Source organism: Ictalurus punctatus, chromosome 4 (assembly GCF_001660625.3).
Source record: "Ictalurus punctatus breed USDA103 chromosome 4, Coco_2.0, whole genome shotgun sequence".
NCBI classification, from domain to species: domain Eukaryota; kingdom Metazoa; phylum Chordata; class Actinopteri; order Siluriformes; family Ictaluridae; genus Ictalurus; species Ictalurus punctatus.
The window spans coordinates 16198864-16220670 of record NC_071284.1 but is presented as its reverse complement, the minus strand read 5'-3'; positions in this window follow the sequence as shown (position 1 = coordinate 16220670).

Genomic DNA, 21807 nt, shown 5'->3' with positions numbered 1-21807 from the left:
ACTTGTTAGTGTTACAAGGTCTCAGGTGTGAATGGGGAGCAGGTGTGTTAAATTTGGTGTCATCGCTCTCACACTCCCTCATACTGGTCACAGGAAGTTCAACAGGGCACCTCATGGTAAAGAACTCTCTGGGGATCTGAAAAAATTAATTGTTGCTCTACATAAAGATGGCCTAGGCTATAAGAAGATTGCCAAGACCCTGACATTGAGCTGCAGCACGGTGGCCAAGACAATACAGTGATTAAACAGGACAGGGTCCAGTCAGAACAGGCCTTGCCATGGTCGACCAAAGAAGTTGAGTGCACATGCTCAGCGTCATATCCAGAGGTTGTCTTTGGGAAATAGACGTATGAGTGCTGCCAGCATTGCTGCAGAGGTTGGAGGGGTGTTGGGTCAGCCTGTCAGTGCTCAGCCCATACACCGCAAACTGCATCAAATTGGTCTGCATGGCTGTCGTCCCAGAAGGAAGCTTCTTCTAAAGATGATGCTCAAGAAAGCCCACAAACAGTTTGCTGAAGACAAGCAGACTAAGGACATGGATTACTGGAACCATGTCCTGTGGTCTGATGAGACCAAGATAAACTTATTTGGTTCAGATGGTGTCAAGCGTGTGTGATGGCAACCAGGTCTGGAGTACAAAGACAAGTGTGTCTTGCCTACAGTCAAGCAGGGTGGTGGGAGTGTCATGGTCTGGGGCTGCATGAGTGCTGCTGGCACTGGGGAGCTACAGTTCATTGCAGGAACCATGAATGCAAACATGTACTGTGACATACTGAAGCAGAGCATGATCCCCTCCCTTCGGAGACTGGGCTGCAGGGCAGTATTCCAGCATGATAACGACCCCAAACACACCTCCAAGATGACGACTGCCTTGCTAAAGAAGCTGAGGGTGAAGGTGATGGACTAAACTCTATTGAGCATCTGTGGGGCATCCTCAAACAGAAGGTGGAGGAGCACAGGGTCTCTAACATCCACCAGCTCTGTGATGTCATCATGGAGGAGTGGAAGAGGACTCCAGTGGCAACCTGTGAAGCTCTGGTGAACTCCATGCCCAAGAGGGTTAATGCAGTGCTGGAAAATAATGGTGGACACACAAAATACTGACACTTTGGGCCCAATTTGGACATTTTCACTTAGGGGTGTCCTCACTTTTGTTGCCAGCGGTTTAGACATTAATGGCTGTATGTTGAGTTATTTTGAGGGGACAGCAAATTTACACCGTTACACAAGCTGTACACTCACTTTACATTGTAGCAAAGTGTCATTTCTTCAGTGTTGTCACATTAAACGATATAATCAAATATTTACAAAAATGTGAAGGGTGTACTTACTTTTGTGAGATATTGTATGTTGGCCACTGTTAACACATTAATAATAATTAATCACACACCTATATCCATAATCAATCATACTCATGCATGTCAAACAGTCAAATTGTCACATAGTGGATATAATGGAGGTAGGGGATGGATGCAGATGCAGATGCAGATAAGAGCTTTACCCCAGCAAACAATTTGACGTCGAATAGTTGGCAAAAAGTCGCAAAGATTATCGTTGATATGACGTATAATCAAGCCGCTTTCAAGCCGTAAAACGGGGACACTTTTATATTATAGCGGATATTATATGTCAAAAAGAAGCATGATTTCAACGCAACCATCGTAAATGGCAAACTTATATAGCGCTTTTATCCAAGGCGCTTTACACAGTGTCTCATTCACACACACACCAATGGTAGCAGATCTGCCATGCATGGTGCTAACTTGCCATCGGGAGCAACTTGGGGTTCAGTGTCTTGCCCAAGGACACTTTGGCATGTGGAGTCATGCGGGCCGGGAATCGAACCACCAACCCTATGATTAGTGGACAACCCGCTCTACCACCTAAGACATAGCCGCCCCTGACTTAATGTTAAACAAGCATTTAAACATATTAAGCATATGATTATGTTGTGATAATATATGGAATATTTTAATCAAAGTATAATCTTATCTTCGATGTATAAGATATAAGAGAGTATACTGGGTTCTGGAATGCCTTCTTCCACCTCCTTGAGGTTACCGTTTTGAATCTAATGGCGAAACTGTGAGGGTCAGCCAAGATTTGGAGCACTCCCTCAGATGCTTGGCTTCCTCCAACCCATTATCATGGCAAAATGTGATGTAGGTGTAGGGTACTCAACACCCTGTGGCACTCTTCACTGGGAATGTCGCCATTTGTGTGCCAATTTGGAAGCCAGATTATGTCTGCAAGCTGCTGCTCAGAAAAGTACCCGCACCGCCAATCGGAAGAGGCATCCATGCTCAACCTTCCAGGCAGGTCAGCGGGTGTGGCTGGCTATCAGGGACCTTGCATTGCGGCTGGGGTCCAAACAATTGGCCCCACCGTATATTGGACCTTTTAACATCCTTAGGAGGATTAATCCAGGGACGTACCGCTTAGCACTTCTGTACCATGAGAATCAATCACAATTAATCCTGTGCCTCTTTATAAGCCCTACAAATGCCTCACTCTGTGTGCAGACATAGATCTGTACCAGGTAACAGAGCAGTTTCATGATACTCTGATTTGTGTTTTGAGGAATAGAAACAAATGGAGCCGTTATCTTTTGGTGCCTTTAAGTTTGGCCAGGGAGAAGGCCATTTTGAGTTGGTTCCTTTTCACTTGGTTCATTTTCATGACATATATATATATATATATATAATCTTTTCTGGGACAAACGGGCCCTATATTGCACTTCTGCACACATCATGTCCTGAACCCTGTTACAGACTTGTCAAAAGTTGTTTTCTCGTGATTGTGACTTAAATTTCTTGTGATGTTGGCATAAAGAAGTTGTTTTCTCATGATCTTGACATATTTTTCTTGGGATCTTCACATAACCAAAAGCTGTTTTCTCATGACGAAAATTGCAAATGGTACTGGTGTTACATGCATGTTGGCATCTTCACCACCATAAATGTAATAATTGCCTGCTGTAGAGATGGACTTTATCTCCACATTAAGAGTTAGGGGTGTCCCCTTTCTCAAGTGTTGGACATTAATGTGGAACTTCTGAAATCCTGCAGAGATTATCTATTTTTGTAGGCCAACCCAGAAGTATAAAAAAAAATTAATTATTTTTATCTTAATTACCTTTCTATCTTACATTTTACATTTATCCATCTAAGGGTGCACGGTGGCTTAGTGATTAGCACGTTCGCCTCACATGTTTGCATATTCTCCCCCTGCTGCAGGGATTTCCTCTAGGTATTCCGGTTTCCTCCCCCAGTCCAAAGACATGCATGGTAGGCTGATTGGCATGTCCAAAGTGTCCGTAGTGTATGAATGGGTGTATGAATGTGTATGTGAGTGTGTGCTGCAATGGATTGACACTTGGTCCAGGGTGTACCCCGCCTTGTGCCTGATGCTCCCTGGAATAGGCTCCAGGTTCCCCGTGACCCAGTAGGATAAAAAATGGATGGATTTATCAATCTACTTTTTTTTTTTTAAATGCACCAAACTTAGGCCTCTAGCCACTCCACCTTAAACACGATTTTAGTTCTTAAATAATGTCATTTTTTTATTTTCACAAATCATAAATTAAATTACAATACAATTACAGATAGAGAAAATAACCTCATTATTACTATTTGTGCAAACACACTGTGTATTCATTGGTTACCCTCTATAACAGGTGTATTAATGCCTCCATATTACAACTGCCCCTGTTATTCTTCTAGGATTGGCATGTAGGGAGCCTATAATCAGATCCTGTTATTAATTTGTGGCTGATGGTGCACTTTGCAATCGGGCTGATCTCGGTCCATCAGGCAGTATGGGGAGGGGAGGGGAGAGAGAGAGAGAGAGAGAGAGAGAGAGAGAGAGAGAGAGAGAGAGAGAGAGAGAGACAGAGAGAGAGAGAGAGAGAGCGAGCTTTGTTTCAGAGATTTTTCCACAGTAATTTAAACAAATTCATTAAAAACAAATTCTAAAATGCCTCAATGAAAATAAAGACTCAATTAATCTTTTTTTTAAAGATAATCCTTAAATCTGTGTATCAGTCAGACTGTTGTATTTGTTATACAAATAAAGTAATTATTAATTTATATTAAGTTTTCTTTAACTACAGTACTTATGTTTGACATAAAGAAGCATGAATTTTAGCATTAACTGATCTTAACCAATTTTAACAAAATAACACTTGTGTTGATTTATATTTGTTTGAAAGTTATCTAAATAATGAACATTAAGTAATGTTTATTACAGCTATAAAGTGATCTGAACTTAAACCTTAATTAATATGTTCTCTGTGGTTTATATAAGAAATTTCAGTATTTGTCTACAATATTTAAATAAATGTTACAAAATAAAAAATGTTACCAAAACAATTGTTTTTTAATATTAATAGATTTTTGAATAATTATTCATTAAATCACAAAGACCTACATTAACCTATTACATGAATATATGTTTCAGTCTTATCTCACATATATAATGAACAGAGCAATTACCGAACTGTATTAGCTCTAGTGCAATACTCATCCTCCTTCACACACACACACACACACACACACACACACACACACACACACACACACACACAAAATCCAAAGTGGGTGTGGTGAGGGTAACAACTGGTTTGAATCACATCAGGCCCCACCTCCATGTTTTATCTGTCCAACAAGTGCCATGGAAAGCCTGGGGGAAAAGCAAGTAGATCTTATCAAAGCTTCTGTGGCAAGAGAGGAGAGAGGGAGCCATGCTGCTTCCACTGCCATGCATCACTAGTAGCAACATGTGTTTAGATTCTGCCACAGCTGTTAACTGTCACCAAACTAATATAAAAAAGCCTCTCATGTGTCCTGACTATGTAAACTCCTGCTAGTAGTCCTTAAAAATAACTGTAGCTAATGTTGTATTAGATTGATTTAAATTAATATTGTCATTTGTTTATGTTTTCAATACTGTCAATACTGTTCACAGTATATTATAAAGTTCATTGGAAACCATATTAGAAGGCAAAAATGATTGGGCAGATACATGGGGTGCAGAAACAGCACAGAACATTATTATCAATATCATCATTTTAACAATCTATACAGTACATTATTAACAACTTAAATGTCTTTTAATCATTTTAGCAGAGTAGATTATCATACTGCATATTTGCCAGTTGTATGTTGTATGTGAGAATAAGTTTTATAAGGTGATACAGAATAAAGAGATTTGCCAAATGATTAATAAGATGCTGAACAGCTCTGTATTCTCTTGCACGTTATTGATTGGTGTTAAAGATCTAGGGATAAGAATGGCTTTTGAGGAACACAGTCAGTCTCTCTCTCTCTCTCTCTCTCTCTCACACACACACACACACACACACACACGCACCCACCATCTCCTCTAGAGGAATTAGAAGAGAGACAAAAGAGTGAACATTCTTTATGTCCTATTGGGTGGTGAATAGGAACATTTCACGTGTCAGTAGAGTGGTGTTTCCTATAGATTCATTAGCCTTTTTGGTCACTCCCCCAACTCTACATGGGCCTCTCTTTCTAACCCTCTCTCCTCTTTCTTTTTGTTTGCAATCCACAAGAGCTTTATTAGCATGAGCAGTGTTTGTAATTAGTTCTGAGTGCAGAGTTTAAGCATGTTGAGCTGGGTATTCGTAGGTGCCAGTGTTCTCACAGCATCTTGAAAGCTAAACACTTTGGAAGTGGCAAAACATTGTTGTTTGCTATATTATTAAAAAGGTAGTAATTCTAATGTAAATATTGGAGGATGTTTAGCATTTTGGACCAGTGCCACTACATGTGATGTACCATTTTAAATTTTCATGGGAGAGTTATCAAGACAAGTACCATCTGTAATTATTGCTATTTATCAGTATTTATTTGATATTCCTTGTAGACTGCAGTGCCTCTAGAACTGCACAATTATTTAGACTTATAGATTGGCCAAATATTAGACAAATATCACTTGGCCTCTGTAGGTCCTGGTTTGCCTGTCCTGGGAAATTGGTGTGTGCATTTAATGCTGGGCAGCTAGAGCAATCCTTTATTGTGTTATGACAGCAGTGTTAGTGCTGTCCAACAGCATGGAAAAAGAGGTTGTTTTAATTTTAAACAGGGAAGGCCAGGAACATGCCTCACTACTCATACTCCTCCAGATCTGCCTTGATCAAGGGAACTTGACTGAATGCTTTGTGTCCTTTAAGACAGTAATGTGATTATGTCACATATTTTCAGCTTATTCCCATCGCTATCCACTCTTTGTGTGAGGTCTGCCACTCAAAGCTCACTCTCATGCCTGCTAGATGTTTCTCTCAACAAATTCTGGTTCCTAGCCAACCAAAGGCAAATAGAGGGGTGCGTGCATGTGTGTGGCAGCTTTAGAGTTGAGATTTAAAGAAAAGGAAATCTACATTTTAAGTTGTTTGGATAATATTCAACAGAGCATTTTAAATTTACTTTATTCTCCTTTTCCAACTGAGACGATGTGCAGTTACCAACATGAGCCCTAAAGGTCAGCATTAAACATCAACTACCTAGCCTGGAAAAAGAAAATATAACATTGTGCTATTTAAAAGAATGAATAAATTTATGACATTTTAATTTGAATTTGTCGACTCTGTCTGCCAAAAGGAATTGTGTTCTATGCCACAGTATAGCTGAAAGAGCACATGATGTCTGATTGACACTATAATGGATATATTTCTTCTGATTATTGGATACACAATATTATGTAATTATACCCTGTATCCTAGACCTGATCAGACTTATATATGAATAACATTCATGAAATGTATCAGTCATGATTTAGGCCTCATCATAGCTCAGTGACAGCAATGGTTAAAGTGGTAAATGTCCTACTACTGGCCTCTGATCAGGGTTGTGTCTCTTTGCTTGTGTTTCCTGACCACAATGCAGCTTTTGATACAATTGATTATACTGTTCTTCTTAATAGATTAGAAAATGTTGTTGGCATTAAGGGAACAGCCCTCTCCTGGCTCAGGTCCTATTTGACTGATCGTTATCAGTTTGTAGATGAAAATGGTGACTTCTCTATGCATACTAGGGTAAAGTTGAGTGTTTTGCAAGGTTATGTTTTATGCTTCCTGCTTTTTTCTTTATATTTGCTACCTCTGAGTAAAATTATTTGTAAACATGGTATTAGCTTCCAATGTTATGCTGAAGACACAGCATATGTTTCAGCAAATCCAGATGAGATACACCAGCTTAATAGATTTGATGAATGTGTAATGGAGATTAGACATTGGATGCCTATTTATGTCCATATACTTAATTCTGACAAGACAGAAGTACTTGTACTAGGATCACATGCAGCTAGAAATAAGCTTTCTGAGTACATAGTAACTCTGGAAACTTTTCTGCTTCAACATGTGCAGCAGTAAAATACCTTTGTGTGATTATTGACTCCAGTCTTTCATTTGAAGATCATGCAGATAATATTAATAGGTTAGCCTTTTTTCATCTCAGAAATATTACTAAGATAAGAAATATAATGTCACTATATGATGCAGAAAACATAGTTCATGCATTTGTTACCTCTAGGTTTGAGTATTGTAATGCCTTACTGTCTGGATGTTCCAGAAGGTGCATAAACAAGCTCCAGTTAGTCCAGAATGCAGCAGTGAGAGTCCTTATTAGAACCAGAAGATATGACTTAATCACCCCTATGTAATCCACTCTACATTGGCTCCCAATCAAATTTCGCATTGATTACAAAATACTGCTATTAATCTACAAAGCACTGAATGATCTCGCGCCACAGTACCGTAGCAAACTTTTGGTCTTTTAAGCTCTGTCATGCCTACTTCAACCAAAAGGTGCAGGCTATTTGCTGGTACCTCAAATAGTGAAGGTTACAGCAGGGGGCAGAGCTTTCTCTTACAAAGCCCCACAGTTATGGAACAGCTTTCCAATTAGTTTTTGGGACTAAGTCTAGGCTGAAAACATATTTGTTAGTTCAATCTTTTTATGAATATTTTTTTCAGAGGTAAAGGAGCATTCTAGAGGGTTCATGGGCATAGAGTGTTGTGGTGAAGTGGGATGATTGGATGCTCTCTCTATCTCTCTGTCAAGCTACACATGCTACTCCTGAGATAAGTGTTGTCTTGACTCCATCTGCTCTCCAGACCTGCCTGATCCATCCATCCCTACATTTGGTTGGAGTTCTCATTCTCATCACTTGGAAATCACTCGCTGCTGCAAATAGTTCAAATATAAAGAGAGTGCTGTCCACTAATATTGGCACCGTTGGTAAATATGAGCAAAGAAGGCTGTGAAAAATTGTCTTTATTGTTTAAACTTTTGATCTTTTGCTTTAAAAAATCACAAAAATACTCTGCACTCATGGCTATCAAACAACTGCAAACAGAAACAGGTTTATCCAAAAATCTTTGTACACTTTGTATATTGACACCCCTATGAATTCATATAAGAAAATACATTTGAAGTATATTACCACTGATATTTTAGATTTTGTTAGTACACCTGGGTGACTAGGAACAGGAAATTGTTGACTTACTGTTTCACAAGGGAACTTAAAATGGGATTGGGTTCTAGACCTTTTGGCTTTTTAGAGGTGATTTTGGCACACACAGAGAGGTAGCCATTTGGAACAGTACCTCATGCCCACTGTTAAATATGGTGATGGGCTGTTTTTCTGCCACATTTTGTTAGGATACATGGCATCATGGACTATCAAATATCAACAGATATTAAATGAAAACCTGACTGCTTCTGCCAGAAAGCTTAAAATGGGCCATGGTTGGATCTTCCAGCAGGACAATGATCCAAAGGAGACAGCAAAATAAACACAAAAAATGGTTTAATGACCACAAAATCAAGGTCCTGCCATGGCCATCCCAGTCCCCTAATTTGAAACCCATAGAAAACCTGTGGGGTGAACTGAAGAGGAGAGACAATCAGCCTGGACTTCAAAATTTGAAGGATCTGGAGGAAAGGTTAAGCAATAAAGACAATTTTTCACAGCCTTCTTTGCTCATATTTACTAAGGGTGCAAATATTAGTGGAGGGCACTGTAATTCCCCCATATAACTGTGTACTACACGGTCAAAAAGTGCAATTGTGTAAACAGGAAATTCATTAAAGTTTTCATATGAAGTGTATTTTGTTGAACCTATCAATTGTGCACTGTTGGATTCTTGACTGCAAAACTCTTTGTGGCATTCCTTGGCAAAACTGTTCATATCATTTGCTGTCCAAAGCCATCGTCATAGTTTTTAAGTGGTACCATCCTCAGTAATATTTAGGCTGTCCATGTGGGGCCATCCTCATCAAGAGCAAGTGATTTCCAAGTGATGAGCACTCAACTAGAAGACAGGCATCTCGATGGCTCAGGCAGGTCCAGAGAACAGAAGGGGTCATGATCACTGATATCTCAGGAGTAGCATGTGTAGCTTGACAGAGAGAAAGAGAGAGAGAGAGATTATATGTTACAAATTTAATGCTCGCGCTTGCTCACAGTTTCACTTTTAGGGTCAATTTATAAAGTGAAGGTTTCGAGTCTATTGAAAGTGCACAAAAAAAAATTCCCCTCACTTTCGGGTTGAATATATCTGATGGGGGAGCAGATACAAACTGCAGAAAAAAGTCCTCCATAGTAGCATTCTGTAAAAATTGTGAGTTTGAGGTTGGTGGTAAACTCTGCAGGACAGTGGACCTCGAGGGCCAGATTTGAAGAACCAGCCTTATCCATCATGTTGGTACAGGTGTACTGTTGGTATGGTGACTAGATTTGATCAAAATATGGAATTACAGTGTTCAGTTGGGCTCATAATCCGAGCTGTAGATTAATAAGGTAAACACAGGTAGCCAAATAAACATTAAAAAAATCTTACCTTTGTGGAATGTTTACTTTTGCCTCAAAGTCTTCCAACCAAGGCACATTCCTACTACCCACACTGCTGAAAGTTTTTTTTATTTGATCCCACCTATTTTTCAATATCTTGGACCTGTCTCCTCTACGATTTGATTGGTTGTCTTTCTGAACTAATCATTTTTCGTTCTGCCCTCAGAACATTTTTGTTTAAATAAAACTCCCACCTGAGTTCTGTGGGATCAGGTGGTGATGCAATCATAGTTGATAACTGTGGGAGATTATTTATAAAACTCTGTGCTGTTCCTGATGTGAATGTACATTTGACACTGCATTTATGCATGTTTATTATGATTAAGAGACATTTTAAATGAGATGAGATAATAACCTGAAATAGCTTCAACTGGAAATGTACTATAAACTATATGTACTATAAACTATATTTTCTATATTTAATCTGAATGTTAGTATTTGATCAACAGTGTGACCACCATTATGAGTGGGTCCTATTACATTCTGATTAACACCTTATAGAGTCTAGAATGGAGACAACCACTGTTCTCAGCAGGTCTTCTTGTTTATCAAAATGAATATTAAAGTCTCCAAAAATGAATGCTTTGTGTAAAGAAACAACAAAGTTAGACATGAAATCGTCTTGGTTATGCATATAACTCTGTACCCTGTACCGTTGCGTTTAGCATAACAGTATGGGAGCACCCTTGCATGTGTGACCGGTATTTGAAGCTTGTGAAAAATCATGCATCTATTTATAGGCATGCCATGATTATGTGATGTGGAAATTAAGCGCATCGCGTGATATAAATATGGCATCTGTGAACCGCGCCATCAGCCTCTATTATCTGAATCGAAGATGCAATTCACAGGCCTGCTTGTAGATCTGTTTGAGAGATGTCAGGGCCAGCAGAATAGCTACCTTTAGAATCAGAAGCTTCTCAGAGGTTGACTCTAAGGGCTCAAATGGCGCCCCTGACAGACCTTCCAGGACCACAGAAAGGTCCCAGGAAAATATGCGCAGCCTGCAGATAGGCCTCAGCCACCTGACACCACGCATAACCTTGATGTTAGAGGATGTTGCCCCACAGAGGCTCCATCAACAGGGGCATGGCTGGCCGAAATGGTGGCCACGTAAGCCCTGATTGTAGAAGGAGCCCACCCCACTGAGAAACGTTCCTGTAAGAACTCCAGGACTGTAGCTATTGTGCAGTTCAGTGGGTCTATAGTGGATCCCTGTGGATGGGAATCTCCCAAGGTGTGCCATCTATCAGGGATATTATCTCTGAGAACCATATTCAAGCTGGCCAATAAGGTGCTACTAGCAGCAGACATAGACTGTCTTGGCAAACTCTCGCTAGAACTTGTGGGAGCAGAGCGATGGGGGGGGGGGGGGGGGGGGGGGAAGAGCGTACAGATGTGACCTCGGCCACATGTGCACCATGGCGTCCAGCCCTAATTGTGTAGGAGGACTGAGGGCGAGCCACAGTGTATTGTCTCCTCAGAGGCAAACACATGCAGTACCGCTTGGCCAAACCTCACCATATGGAATCCTTCACTTGTGGATGGAGCCACCAATCCCTGGGCCTCAGCCCACCTCAACAGAATGTCTGCCCCCACATTCCAGTTGCCCAGAATGTACACTGCACTCACTGACAAAACTTTCCACCTGCCCAGAGAAGAATTAGTTGCCTGAACAGGGGGCACAGACATAATCCTCCCTAGTGGTCAATATATGAGCCCACTGTTGTGTTGTCTGTAAACACATGGTGACCTCTCAAATGAGGAAGAAGGAATTTCAGTGCTAGAAATATGGCCCACATTTCTAGGCAATTTATATGTCGCTCCAGATGAGGGCCACTCCAGAGACTGTGAGCCCCCCCCCCCCGGAGATAATAGTAAGACCGAAGTCACTCTAGATTGTTTTGTCTCTCCACTTTTGATTTTACGGGTAATTCAAATCCTTTGGTTTCGATATTCTGGGTTACTGAAATCCTCTGGTTTTGATTCTCTGGGTTACTGAAATCCCTTAGTTTTGAGTCTCTGGGTTATTGAAATCCCGTGGTTTTGACTTTCTGGGTTATTAGAAATCCCTTGGTTCTGATTTTATGCGTAATTTGAAACCCCTGGTTTTGATTCTATGTGTAAGTGGAATAGCCCTTTTCTGGAACATAAGAGTAAGGTAAATGAGCTCTTTTTTAACCCTATTGGTAGTGATATCATAGTCTTCTTGAAACATATGGGTTATTTACTGTGTAAGTACAGTATAAATACTGGAGCTTAAGCTCAGGGTATCAGATCACTTCTGAGAATTCTCATCGGTGTGGATCTCGTGTGGTGGAACGGAACCAATAAAGCTGGACCCTTGCTTCTTCTCACTCACGGCTGGTGTCTTTTTTTTCTATCTCCAACTGGGCTCAGAGGTAGATGTGAGTATTGGCTTCTATGTTTAATTTGAAGTCTTTTTGGGTAATAGGCTAAATTTGAGCCAGCACCGCCTTGCGCTAAGGAGACACCCCTAGAGTGTGACCCAAGGCAAGAAACCAGGGACACTCAAATTCTCAGAACACATAGGCATCGCCGCATGACTCTGATTACTCTCAGAGGTTCCATCCTTGGACGAAACCCGCAACTTCTCAGCCACCACTGCAACGGTCTCCTGTGCAATAGGCCCAATGATATGATGTTGCTTGCCCATAAGCTCCAATAGTCTCTAATAGAGACTGGAGGGGATGCCAAGATCCAGCTTTATCTTGCTCAATGTTGATAGGATTGACCCTACGCATGTTGTGGATAGAAACGTCCTCATCGTAGTAGAATCCTTATAACCCCTAGAAAAGTTGTCCACTGCACTGGAGAAAGCATACTTTTCTGAGGTTCAACCTGAGCCCCAAGCTCTTCATGTGGGCAAGAACAACATCTCGATGTTGAACCACCAGTTCCTTGGATCATGCTAGAATTAAACAGTCGTCAAGGTAGTTTAACACATGGATGCTCTGGAGTCACAAAGGAGCCAGAATGACATCCATGCACTTTGTGAAGGTACGAGGGGATGAAGCTAGCAATATTTTTATGTGGAAATATGCACATTTTAGATCATCACAAACCAGTCCTCAAACTGAATCTATGGAACGATAAGTTTGGGCGTCAGCATCCGAAGAGTACAGTTCAGATGACGCACATCTAAAATTGACCGCATACTTCTCTATTTTTTGCGGACCAGGAAATAACAGCTGTAAAAAAAAATGTTCTACGGCCCCTTTGTCCTATAATATTACTTTCTGCGCTAACGTCAGGCTCTTCTCAACAGAGCTGCCCGATGCAGGCTTTCCAATGCGCAGGCTCTCGAGGCTGCCATTGCATGCTTCGTTCCCTAGACACTTCACATAGAAAGTGTGCACTACTCCCCGTGATGAAATGGGAGCAAGGTGTAACACACTTCCTGAATTCTCTCACTCATATTTTTTTCTCTTGCTCATCTTTTTTTTTTCTTCTCTTATTTTAAAGAGATAGAAAAGTTCTGAGAAAATATAGAGAGGAAATGAGCATCTTTTGTTTCTTTACTCAAACCACCGACATGCAGTCTTGCTGAAGATAATAAGGCTGACGGTGCAGTTCACAGGTGCCATATTTATATCATGTGACGCGCTTAATTGCCACGTTACCTGATCATGGCAGGCCTTTAAATAAAGGCATGATTTTACACAAGCTTCAGATACCGGTCGCATGCGCAAGGGCGCTCCCATACTGTTATGCTAAATGCAACGTCGAATACCCTTTGAAAGGGAACCATAAATTCACCAAAGTCTGTAAATAATTATTAGCTAAATTGACTAAGTGGACTTATTTTTTTGTGGCTACATATGTTACAGTATGTTAGTATAAAGAACTTCAAACATGTTGAATTTATGACTGAGTTGTTGTGTGACAACTAGATTATCATTATAAATCACTGAGATACTTCCTCCTTTGCCAGTTAGATGCTGCTGATGTATATATCTGTATCTGAGGACTAGGTTCATTTAATACTACATACTCATACAACTTTTCCACATTCTATTGTAGGGAAAGCATCAGATTTTATTGCCCTGTGACAGCTTGCTTACCAGAAAACACTGAAAACTTGGGTTTAAAGTTTGAATAAAGCAATTAAATGTAAAATAAATTAGACTTCACTGTATGACGTATGAAGTGATTGTTATTAAATTTACTGAAGTTATTCAGTCAAATGAGTGAGGAGTGATTTTTTTCTTTGTCTTTTGTTGTTTGATTAACATTGACACAGACAGCAGCAGGTTTAATGCAATGCTGTCACTTTAAGACCTAATGCACAGTTCCACTATACTGTAATGACAAATATCGATTTTTCCCCCAACTGATTAAATTCATTTAAGACATAACTAACTGTGTTTGCATGAATACTCAGCAAGACCTGCATTGTGACATGATATGTGTGTATTTATTTGATCATCCAAGTGTAATAAACTGCTAAAAGGATCTCAATCACGCACGATGAGGCAGCTTTCTGTGTACATGTCTAAAGTGTGCGCACAGAAAGTCTCCTAGTCAAGCAGAGAGACATTCATCAATTTTTTCTATCTTAATTTTATTTTGTTATTTTTTCTTTATCTTTCTTTTCATGTTACACATGAAAAGACTCGTCTGTACTCTGAAACATTTCCAAAATTGTCTGAGTCCGTGTCAAGTTCGAGTGCAAATTTACCCAAGTGCATGACAAATCGTTCATAAGTCAGAGTCCAGGATCGAGTACCCAGACACTTTTAATTAGGTTACTAAAACAAACCTTGAGTATTTCTACATTTGATTAGCTTGGGGAACAGACACTGTCTCAATATAGTGGAACCAACAGTCCCCGTCACAGCTACTGGAACAGCAAGGCAATTAAGTTCTTTGTGTTAAACACCAAAGACATGTGAGGTTGAGATCGAAAGATGGATTTTAGACAAGAATTTAGGATTTCAGCTTTTATTTCCTGATATTTACATGTGTTAACTTAGAATATGGTGGCTTTGGTGGCAGACCACCCAATTTCTCAGTGATACTTGCCAGAGGGGCATGTATTGTTTTTTTCTTGTTTCTTTTTTTCTTTCTCTCTTGTCTTCTACCTAACTTGCTCAGCTAGGTCTTTTGTATTTACCCCAATACTCTGTGTGGACACATAGTTTGGGCACACATCTACCTTCCAGGCCAGTTGCATTACTCTGTTTAGACACACTAGGTTAGAGACAAGTGCCACCCCCTGTAGTTTTGTTTAGGTTAGCCCTGGTTAGGTAGGGTAGGCGTAATTTTACTTTCATACCTTTATCGCCGTATATTAGTCCACCTTTCCTGTTTGTTTGGGTCTTGTAGAATATTTCAGTTAATCGTTAAGTCTAAGTATTATTAACTTACAAAACTTTCCTTATGTATCCTTATGTTTTATTGATGTATAGAGTCCTTCTTTATTAAGGGTCAAGCTCCGAAGGGCTTTGTTAGGGGCCAAGAACAAAAGGTGAGCTGGCACCTATTGTATCAATTAGTGTTCCTATTATTAGGAGCCAAGCACAAAAGGCACTTAGGCACCTATTGTATCCGTTAGTTTTCTTCTTCTTCTTCTTCCGCTCTTGAGTCTTGAGGCCAGCTAACCTATGGTAGCCCATAGAACCGCTTCTGCCAACATTTTGAAATTTGACATACATGGGTTCAATTTCTGCCTGACTCGATTTTCCGCTATTTTGAACCTACTTTTTTGAACTTCTCCTAGGCTGTTGGTCTGATTTTCACAAAAAATTTAATCAGATCATCTTCAGGCGATGGTGACAAAAATAATCGAATTCAAGTTGATTAGTGAACCTGTCCTTGAAGAACGCGCGAATGAATTTAACAGCCAGCATGCCAAAGTAGATATGAGGCTATATCTCTGCAACACTTTAACATATCGAGACTAAACTCAATACTCGTCATCACATACATGGCCTGAGGCTACCTGCACAGTTTCCCTGCAGCACCAACTAGTGGTCACGAGATATGAAAATGGCTAATTTTGCTTATAATTCTGAACAGTTAATTCACAAGATTTAGCCTATTTTTTGCTTGCCCCTTAATTGCTGCTTGCTGCTATATTTAGGGGTCAAGCCTCAAAGGGGCAACAACCCCTGTTGTTTTTGTTATTTTTCTTATTATTATTCTGCTTCTTCTGCTCTTGAGTCTATGGCAGGCCATAGAACCAGGAAAAGTTATGAAAAGTTATGTCCTATAGAGGACAGTCTCGTTAACCTTAGCAATTTTGGAGTCTCTACCTCAAACCATCTAGCACCACCAACTGCCCAAATTTTCACTCACGTTTATGTTAATAACTTTTGAATCATAATTACTACAAACGAAGTTCAAGACGATTCCATTGCACTCTATGATGTCATTTTTAGTCTTGAGGGTACGTGCACTGTATTGGAACAGCACCACCTAGTGTTCATGAGATATGAAAAAAACATATTTTCACTTAGAACTTTTGATCATAAAATCATGACCATTCTAAAACAACACTTGCTTATCTCTTCACTTTGCCTCTGTCAGGCTTGGACCCAGAATTGCTGCTTGCAGCTATATTTCAATCTGTTATTGTAATATACATGTCTGAAAAATACAGAAAACTAGTAATTCTACTACTCTGGTCTCGTTTATGTCCTTGCTTCAGACAATCATCACATATCCTCCATATGTTACTCCCTTTGCCCCTAGACACAAAAGGTGCACCTAACATTAGTTGAGCAAAAGTATTGAAACAGATAGTCTTTTAGTAAAATAAAGTAAATAACACTTAATATTTGGTTGCATATCTCGTTTGCATGAACTGCATCAAGGTGGTGATCCACTGACATCACTAAATTATTATGTGATGCTTTTCTGGGCTTGAACTACAGCTTCTTTCAGTTGTTGTTTGTTTCCAGGTGGTGTGGGGAGGTGTTCTCCCTTCAGTCTCTTCTTCAGTAGATGAACTGCATTTTCAATTGGGTTGAGGTCTGTTGATTGACTTGGCCAGTCTTCCAGTTTTCCCCCTGATAAAGTTCTTTGTTGAGTTGGCAGTGTGTTTTGGATTATTGCCTTGCTGCATGATAAAGTTACTCCAGATTAATTTGGATGTATTTCTCTTTAATTTGGGAAACAATGTTTTCCTGTAAACTTCTGAATTCATTCTGCTGCTACCATCATGAGTTACATAATCAATAAAGATTAGTGAGCCTGTTCCAGAAGTAGTCATGCAAGCCTAAGCTATGACAATACCTCCAACATGTTTCACAGATGAACTTGTATGTTTTGGATCATGATCAGAATAATAATAACAACAACAACAACAACAACAATATTATTTTTATCATAATTATCATTATTGTTGTTAATAATAATAATAATAATAATAATAATATTAGCACGTCCGCCTCACACCTCCAGGGTTGGGGGTTCGATTCCCACCGTGGCCCTGTGTGTGCAGAGTTTGCATGTTCTCCCCGTGCTGCGGGGGTTTCCTCCGGGTACTCCGGTTTCCTCCCCCAGTGCAAAGACATAGGCTGATTGTCTGCCCGTAGTGTATGAATGGGTGTGTGAATGTGTATGTGATTGTGCCCTGCGATGGATTGGCACCCTGTCCAGGGTGTACCACGCCTCGTGCCCGATGCTCCTTGGGATAGACTCCAGGTTTCCCAGTGACCCTGAAAATTATAAAGTGGTATAGAAGATGGATGGATGGATATTATTATTATTATTATTAGTGAGACCACCTGCAGAGCTCCAGCCGGGGGTCAACATGGAAACCTCATCTCCAGTGCTCCAACCTGAGACCCACGAGGTGGTCTCACCTGTGGAGCTCCAGCCAGAGGTCAACGTAGCAACCTCATCTCCAGAGCTTCAGCCTGAGAACCATGAGGCGGTCTCACCTGTAGAGTTTCTACTGGGATCAACATAGCGACCTTGGCCCTAGAGCTCCAGCCTGAGACCCAAGAGGCGGTCTCACTTGCAGAGTTCCTGTTGGGAGGGTCAATGTGGCGACCTCGGCCCCAGAGCTCCAGAACAAGACTCATGGGGTGGTCTCATCTCCAGAACTCCCATCAGAGGTCAACAAGGTGACCTTCCATGTAAAATTCCTGTCTGACTTCAATGAGACAGCCTCCCAAGCCATGTTCCTGTCTGAGGTTGACGAGACCGCCTCACATGCCAAGTTCCTATCTGAGGTCGACGAGGCGGCCTCCCAAGTCAAGCTCCTGCTAGAGGACAGTGAGGTGACTTCCTACTCCCAGTTCTAGTCTGAGATTGAAAAGAAGGCCTCCAAAACCCTGTTCCTGTCTGAGGTCGACGTCACAACCAACAACATTATGCTTGCACCTGAGTCTGCTGACACAGCCAACCAAGTTCTGCTCATGTCTGTGTCTGCAGACATGGCCAACCAAGATCTGAACATGTTTGAGTCTGCTGACACAGCCAACGAAGTTCTGCAATCCTGTTCCACTGAGGACCTTGCTATGCCTTCCTGTTCCACTGAGGATGTCGCTCTCCCTTCTTGTTCCACTGAGGATGTCGCTCTGCCTTCCTGTTCCTCTGAGGATATCGCTCTGCCTTCCTAATCCACTGAGAAAGTCACTCTGCCATCCCGCTCCGTTGAGGACGTCGCTCTGCCTTCCAGTCCCACCAAAGCTGACGATCAGCTTACCACACTGCCTAGGGACACTGGCTAACCTGCCCCAGCGCCTGACTGCTCCTTGGCTTGAGGAGCCTGCTATCTGTGGAACAATGCCTGCCTTGGGACCTGAGGCGCTGTGAATACATTTTGCCCAGAGAGCCAGGACCGGCGGGGGAGGGAGTGTTTTTTGGTGCCCTCATGATTTCTCCTCACACAGGTGCGTGAGTGCGTGCTTCCGAGTTTTTTTAGTGACAGTGACTGTTTGCTTTTGACACGTGTGCATTTGTTATGATTTCTGTCCTGTCTCCGCCCCTATATTGTCATTGATTGTTTCCCATATGTGTCATCATTGTGTTTCACCCTGATTACATTTATGATTTAAACCCCTCGTGTCTCATTTTTTGTATTGTGTGTAAGTTCTGACTGGGGACCAAGCCTTTGTTTCTCGTTTTCTTGCCATTGTTTTGAACCTGTTCTCATCCTCATTCTTTGATTCTAGTTTAGCCTCATTTGTACCCATTTGCATATCGCCTGACCCATTGCCTGTTTTTGATTACACTATTGATTCACGTTTTGGATTTGTCTTCCCCTCTTCAATAAAGCTCTTAACTGCACTTGCATCCATCTCAACCTCCATTATGTGACAAATAATAATAATGATAATAATAATAATAATAATAATAATAATAATAATAATAATAAATATTATTATTATATTTAGTGGTATATGGAATAAAAAAAAGTCATTCATCCTCATTGAGAAAACCAAGTCAGCCAAAATTGTCAGATCTGTGATGAAGATCATAGTTTTTCTAAAGGCAAAACAGTAGCAGCCTGACTCACTTATAATTTGACAGATGGTACCTGTGAAGTTGACCATTACAGTATATATTTGTTAGCCAGAAAAGTAAAAAAGTTCCGTACACGCTCATCAGCACCATCAAGATTGACGACAACAGTACATTTCAAGAGATATAGTCAGAGAGATGGAAAAAGTCTTTCCAATAATCTTTTGTATAATTTGTGAATCTCCTTACAAAAGTTCTTAATCTTTTCACAACCCCAAAATGTATGCATCACAGTATCAGTGGCTGCTTTACAGTTAAAACATAATTGAGATGTGTTAGGGAAAATTTTGTGCGGTGAACTGGTGTTCCCTTTCAAAGGGAACTTTGACGTTGCATTTAGCATAACAGTATGGGAGCGCCTTGCGCACATGACCGGTATCTGAATCTTGTGTAAAATCATGCCTCTACTTATAGGCCTGCCATGATCAGGTGACGTGGCAATTAAACGCGTCACATGATATATATATGGCACCTGTGAACCATGCCGCCAGCCTTATGATCTTCAGAAAGACTGCATGTCTGTTGTTGGTGTGACAAAAGAAAAAGAAACGCTTCATTTCTACTCTATATTTCTCAATATCTCTCAACTTTTCTATCCCTTTTCTAGAAAAAGAAAAGAAAAGAGAGTGAAAGAATGAGCGAGAGGGATTTCAGGAAGTGTGTTACACCTTGCTCCCATTTCATCACAGGAGGAGACGGACACGCTTTCTGCGTGAAGTGTTTGGGCGTAGAGCATGCTACAGCAGCCCTCGAGGGGTCTGACTGTCAGAATTGTGAACGTTTCACGATTAGGCAACTACACTCTCGGCTCGCTCTCTTCTCGTCCGAAGGGAGTTGGGTTTCAGAGCCTCGTGGATCTGGGCCAGCCGCTGCCCAGGCAGCCAGCCGGCTCATGTCCTGGGGTTCTTGTATGGATTTGGAAGAGGAGCCAGAGATGAGCGCTGCTCTATCTCTTGCTCTGTCTTCCAGGTCCGGCTCTCCGTCTGACTTTGGAGCTTGCGTCGCGACTCCTCCTTCCCCTATGAAAAGCCAAAACACCCTCGCTGACTCTGAGGAGTTGGTAGAGGGTGCCATTGCACCAAAAACCGACAGCGGCTCTCAAGCATATAAAGAGCTGCTTGATCAATAGGGTTGTTCAAAAGTTGAATATAGACTGGCCCGGGGAAGAGGAAGTGGCTCGCAGCAGGCTGGATGAGCACTTCCTCTCCAGTGAAAATAAATATAAAGCTCCCTCACACCGCAGAAAACTCCCCTTTTTTCCAGAAGTGCATGAAGAGATATCACGCTTCTGGAGAAAACCATAACTAGCCGTGTTTAAAACCCCGCACCGGCTGATTACTCAGCCATCATGGGGAGTGAGCAGCATGGCTATGTAGCGATGCCAAAGGTGGAGGAGGCGCTTGCGAGCCACCTCTCTCCATCAACGGCAGGTAATTTAGGGAGGCCAACTTTACCTTCTAAGCCATGTAAAGCCACTTCAGTGTTGGTGGGCAAAGCCTATGCGGCGGTCTTGCTTGTGGGTCCCTGCATACAATGGCAGTGTTGTAGGCCTACCAAGCAGACCTGCTGAGTGAGCTAGATACTGGTGAGGGAATTGGGCCCGAGGCAGTGGCAGAGCTGCGCCGCACCACAGATTTATTTCTCCAGGTGAACAATCGGTCCGCCATTTCGGCCATTCAATGGGTAGCCTGGTTGTTACGGAGAGGCACCTATGGCTCAACCTCTCAGGAATGGGGGACAAAGATAAGGTCTCCTTGCTGAACGCCCCTGTTAAACCTTCCGGCCTGTTTGGCAGCGCGGTCAATACCATCGCCAACAGGTTTCCCGAGGCAAAACAGCAAACGGCGGCGTTCAGCCAGTTCCTTCCCCGTCGTGTCGAGTTCGCTCGGGCCTCCATGAGTGAAGCCCGGGCCAGTGCTGGTGCGAGGGAGATGCAGAAGACGAGTGTGGTGGCCCGCCTCCCCCCACAGAAAGCCAGGGGGACCGGGCAGCCACAGCCACAGCATGTTAAGAGGCCTGATCTAAGAATGATCATAAAAGCAAAGCAGGCAAGGAAGGAACGGTCCTGATGGGCCATGGAGGGACGTATCAGGGGACATGAGGCTGCTAGGGCAACTAGCCCCCAGTGCTACTGTAGGGCCTGCCCTGGCCAAGGCCATCCCATGTTTTCAGTCTTCTCTGGTCAGCGAGCTGTCACAGGGCGACGGAAATCTGATGCTTTCCCTCCAACGAAATGTGGAAAAGCTAACATCACCGAAAGACCATTTAGCAGCGTGGAAACTACTGCCAAATGTGTCCCCATGAGTTATGTCTACCATAGAAAAGGGTTACCAGGTCCAGTTCAGTGCTCAACCCCCCCCGGTTCAGAGGTGTGCTCACCACAGTTGTCAGCACATAGCAGAGCCCAATGTTAGCGTAGGAAATAAGCTCCCT